The sequence below is a fragment of the Lithobates pipiens genome, unplaced genomic scaffold (genome assembly GCF_037356315.1).
Source record: "Lithobates pipiens isolate NorthernLeopardFrog02 unplaced genomic scaffold, aLitPip1_a1.2 Scaffold_16, whole genome shotgun sequence".
Classification (NCBI taxonomy): Eukaryota; Metazoa; Chordata; class Amphibia; order Anura; family Ranidae; genus Lithobates; species Lithobates pipiens.
This window is the reverse complement of record NW_027507748.1, coordinates 273,960,651-273,966,650: the sequence shown is the minus strand read 5'-3', so window position 1 is coordinate 273,966,650 and position 6,000 is coordinate 273,960,651.

The window sequence follows — 6,000 nt, the reverse complement described above, 5'->3', positions numbered from 1 at the left end:
AAAAGACTGGCATCTGTTACCACTGTCCAGGTAACTGGTAAAAAGGATTTTGCTTTCCGCATATTTTCGGGTATCAACCACCCGCTGAGGCTCTGACACGTTGTAGGGGACAGATGCATCGGAAAATCTAACGACTGAACCTACTTGTTCCAGGCTGATAGGATACCGTTTTGCAGTAACCTTGAGCGGAACTGCTTCGAATTAAGCCACCATCTAACGCCTGACAACCTCATAAAAAGATGAACAGAAGGACCCTTCTTTGCCCCGACTACCTGAATCAGTTCCCCTATAGCACCGATCTTTGCTTGGGCTAGGAATACCCTCTGCTGGGCTGTATCTATGACCAGACCCAAATACTCTAGTCTTCTTACTGGTTTTAATGAAGACTTTAATAAGTTGAGGACCCAACCTAGGAATTCCAGGTATTCGATTGTGGTGACCAAATTTTGGTCCAGGCAGGCTACCGACCGGTCTATCAATAGCAAGTCATCTATGTATGCTATTATTGTATACCTTGGGCCCTTAATCTGGCCAGAGGAGGGGGCAAAGATCTTTGTAAACGCGCAAAGTCCAGTAGCGAGCCCGAAAGGCAGAGCTACTAACTGAAAGTGGCGGTTTTTCTACTTCGAAACACAGGAATTTTTGATGAGCAGGAAAAATAGTTACATGCAGGTACGCATTCTTGATGTCTATTGACGCCAGAAGTTCTCCTGCTTGCAGGATGGATACTACCGATCGGATCGATTTCATGTGAAAGTACCAATCGGTTTAGATCTTTGGGTCTGACATCTGTTTGGCTTTGGTACCATGAAAAGGTTTGCATAGAACCCCATTCCCTGCTCTTACATGGGAACTACTATATTTTTTGCGACAATAGGCACTACAAGGAGACTTTCTCTGGGTACATTTGATCTGAGGAAACGAGGAGGCAATTCTAGTTTGTACCCTAGAGTTATTGTGGAGACCACCCATTTGTCCTGAAATTCCTCCTGCCAGAGCCCTGAGAAATTTAGTAGTGTTCCCTACTCGAGTGGACAGGGGCGCGCCTTCATAAGGAGGCCTTAGCATTTTGATTTGGTGACAATAAGGGCGCTTTTAGAAAATCCTCATATCTTAGACATTACATTAAATGAGTGAAAAATACTGCAGTAACACCCATATAGGATTGGAGTGGTGTACCAACCCACAAAAAAACAAAAAAAACAAACAAACATACAATAAACAAAAATAATTAAATCGTCCCAATTAGATACTGGAAAAAGAAAACATATAGCCAAAGTCCATGCAGTGATTAAACCCTTGCAGATGTGCGTACTCGGCTTCCAGGGGGTATAACGGGATGACACCCGCACCTGCAGGCATCATCCTGGTACCAGTTTTTACAGCAGGCGATATGGCTGGATAGCCATAACAACCGAAGCGGCTAAAAGCCACTCGGCTGTTATGCCGGAGGAGCGGGAGGGGACGCTGTTACCGATGCTCCCGCTCAATCGGGAGCACCGATTCACAATCTGATGCCTCTGGCTGCTGGGGAGGAACTGGAATGACGCCATAATCAGCGTCATTCCAGTCTCCTAATAGTAAACACGGAAGCGATGTGATGTCACTTACCGTTTACTCGGCTGCCAATGGTGCCAATTAAAAAAAAGAAAAATATATACAGTATTCAGAATCGCCGTTTTCGGCGATCTGAATACATTGCAGTGTAAAGGAGGGATTGGGGGTCTTTTAGACCCCCGATCCCGCCATAGAGTACCTGTCACCACCTATTACTGTCACAAAGTATGTTTACATTCTTTGTGACAGCAATAAAAGTGATCAAAATATATATTTACATTTTTTTAAAGCGTCCCCGCAAAGCAAAAGAAAACTCATACGAAGTAGCATCCGCATATGTAAACGGTGCTCAAGTCACACATGTGAGGCATCGCCACGATTGTCAGAGCTAGAGCAATAATTCTAGCACTAGACCTCCTCTGTAACGCTAACCTGGTAACCGTAAAAAAAAATTTTTTAAAGCGTCGCCTATTGAGATTTTTAGGTACCGTACTTGTCGTCATTCCACGAGTGCGTGCGATTATAAAGTGTGACATGTTGGTATCTATTTACGCGGCGTAACATTAGCTTTCACATTATGCAAAAAAAAAAAATATATATATATATATATATATATATATATATATAATGTTTGGGGGTTCTAAGTAATTTTCTAGCAAAAAAATATGGATTTTAACTTGTAAACACCAAATTCCAAAAATAGGCTTAGTCATGAAAGGGTTAACCACTTTCAGACCAGACCAATTTGCTGGTCAAAGACCAGACCACTTTTTGCGATTCGGCACTGCGTCGCTTTAACTGACAATTGCGCGGTCGTGCGACATGGCTCCCAAACAAAATTTACGTCCTTTTTTCCCCACAAATAGAGCTTTCTTTTGGTGGTATTTGATCACCCCTGCGGTTTTTATTTTTTGCGCTATAAACAAAAATAGAGCGTCAATTTTGAAAAAAAACGCATTATTTTTTACTTTGTTATAATAAATATCCCCCAAAAATATATATAAAAAAAAAATAAAAAAATTTCCCCTCAGTTTAGGCCGATACGTATTCTTCTACATATTTTTGGTAAAAAAATTAAAATAAATAATAAAAAAAAAAAAAAAAAAAAAAAAAAAAAAAAAAAATCGCAATAAGCGATTATTGATTGGTTTGCGCAAAAGTTATAGCGTTTACAAAATAGGGATAGTTTTATAGCATTTTTATTAATAATTTTTTTTTTTTTTTTACTAGTAATGGCAGCGATCAGCGATTTTTATTGTGACTGCGACATTGTGGGGGACCCATCGGACATTTGACACATTTTTGGGACCATTGTCAGTTATACAGCAATCACTGCTATATAAATGCAGTGATTCCTGTGTAAATGACACTGGCAGTGAAGGGGTTAACCAGTGGGTGGCAGTGTAGGGGTTAAGTGTTCCTAGGGGTGTGTTACTAACTGTGGGGGGGGGTTGGGCTTTCATTTAGTGAACACTGATCTCTGCTCCAATCACATGGAGCAGAGATCAGCATCACTAGTTGCTAGGCAGAATGGAGAAATGCTGTTTACTCAGCATTTCCTCCATTCGGCCGCTCCGTTAGATGATCGCGGGGATGCCCGCGGCGATCGAGTCCGCGGGTCCCGCGACCGGACTCACGGGGGTCCCGACCAGCACGGCAGGGCGGCATTGAATATTGGACGTACCTGTACGCCAATATGCCTGCCCGTGCCATTCTGTCGACGTACATCGTCGTGCGCTGGTCGGGAAGTGGTTAAACTCCACAGATACAACTGTGATAAGCTTCATCTAAATCCATTTGCCAAAATACAATGAAATCTGAAATTTGAGCACGAAGACACCCAAACGTGAAGATACAGTAGTCTCCTTACCAGATTGTAATGACTACTTTAAATTAAAAAGATAGTGGGCTGAGCTTGTGCAGGTGAGTGCCTGCTCACATGGAATATGATACAAACTCTATGGAAAACACCTTCCTCCTCATAGGCTCAGATGGGGCATGAAGAAAGAGCAAACAATATCCATAGCAGAATACTATTTAAACAGCAAAGCCAAACGGCTGCTTACATTACTCAGTGCCCAATCTGGGGCTGCTTGCTTAACAGATCATTTCATGGTGTACTTAAGCGCTTCCTGAAACGTGAAAACGAAACGTACATCAAGGCGGTACCTGGTCACGTTCGTATATGTAATATTCCGGTCCTCTTGGTTGTCGGTCCCATTTGGTGGAATGCACGCCGTACACAAAGAACCACGAAACCATCTACGGGTAACGGACCAATCCAGCAAGACTTTGCACCAACAGCTTTTCCTGAGAAGCTGAAGAGGGCCCTTCTCCTCTAGATTTCTCAGAAGTGGAATCAGTCTCCTCCCAATCCTCTGAGGGGGGATTCCTCTCCTTTATCCCAGAGTACCTCATTCTGAGGGTCCTGGGTGACAGAGGGGCCTACCGAGTTTTCTTCCGCTGAGTGAAGATGCGATTAAGGCCACTAATCTTTCCTCTAAACAGTTTACGGTTGAGGAAAAAAAAAAAAAAAAAAAAAACCTGTGTAATGTATACATGGGCTGAAGTGCCAGAATCAGCTGCAGCCCCCGACCCCGATTGGCTCTCCCTGGCCAGTCTCCCCAGGTCCTTCGGGGGGGGGTTGGGGCATGAGGTGCTGCAGAGGGGGGGGGGGGTGTCCTCAGAGCCTGAAGGGGACCCCTTTGAGCCCCTATTCTTCAGGGTACTTGTACCTCTTCTACCCATCGTGCAAAACAAAAAGGTAGTGGTACCACAAAAAAAAAAAGCGCTGACTGCTGAGCACTGTAGTTCAGCAACTGCTGCTGCTACCAAGACTCAGTCTGGTGCCCAAGTAAATGCTGCCTGGGAATGCCCATGTCCTCCATACTCACATGCACCTGTCAGCTCCGTGTCCCTCCATAGGGTGTGTCCATCTAAAAGGAGTGCACTTGTGCCTGTGTAGCCTAGTGCTCCGCCTCCCCCGTTTTTTTTTTTTTTTTTTTTTTTAAAACAAGCATTTCCTGTGCAAGCAGAGGCTCTAACCCTGCTCACAAGCATGGAGGGGAGGCTGGGGCAGAGTAGAGGTAAGGGCCGGTGGACATGAAGCCGCTGTAAGGGCAGCGGGTGGTGCGGTATGTTACTGCTCTCTGCCCAGGCCTGTCTCAGTCCCCCAATCCATGGAGGGAGCATCCCAGAAGGAAAAACCCTCTTACCTTCATCCTTCCTGGAGCATAGATCGTGGACACCAAGCAGACAAATCAGGCATGAAGAGGTATGTGCTCTTGGCAGCCCCCAGTGGTGACTATAGGCATAGCATACATTTACTTAAGCAGAAAACCTACTAGAATTAGAAAAATTCTTGAGGAGTCTCCCTTACCTTATCCAGCTGCAGGGTTTGATTAACAGAGCCCATCGTGAGAGGGGAAGATTGGGTCTGTTTGGGGGGGATCCGCAGTTCTGGGCCCGTGAAGCACCCTGCCAGGAATATACCTGGGAAAAAAAAAAAAAAAACCCACACAAATACTGGGTCCCAGCTCTCCAAAAAGAGAAGTGTTACAGGTAAAACCTAATTTCTTCAGACACAAGGCCCAGGTACCATCCAATTCAGTCTGGAAAAGACACTTTGAATGGATCCGGTTGCACAGCTGGCCCCAGTAAGCATATTCCAGTGGAGCACAGCACATCTTTGTGACCAACACCTAAGACACTGGCAAAACCCCCCCCCCCCCCCGAGGTACCTCCAGTAGAGGGAGGGGAACTTCCTGTCTAGGGTGTGCCAGTGTCCAATCACCTATCAGTAATTACTGAGTGTGTCCCGTGATGTACAAGAAAGAAAATCAGTAATAGAATTGGAGCTTTGGCATTACCTCAACTCACTGTTTTGAGGAAGAAAAAGGCTGACTATGGCGCCAAGAACACCAATCCCTACAGTCAAGCACAGAGGCGGAAACATTATGCTTTGGTGCAGTTTCACAAAAAGTACAGGCTGCATTGAGGGGACCAATGGATGCACCCATGTATTGGAAGATCTTAGCTGGGAACCTTCTTTCCTGTATAAAGTACACCTATGAATCTGCAGGGGGATCAAATTTTCCTCACTGTATACAGTACCACAAATACATAAAGTTTAAAGCAGGGCTTGACAAATTTGCTTGGAATCTAGGAGCCAGGTCGGTAACGGTGATCCGGACCTGTCCCTGGCCTGACATGGAGACGAATGAGGGGAAGATAGCGCCGCAGCCCCCCCCCCCCTTTTTCCTTAATTAAAATAATTTTTTTTTTTTTACAAAAAAAATATATATAAATAAGTATATATATTATAATAATAATAATGAGAAGCCAATAATTACCAGCCACCACACTCACCGTTGGGCAAAAGGCGCCAGATGACGCCTGCAATCACTTCCTTCTCTTCACTTTGGGAAGGAAATGGGCGGGCAG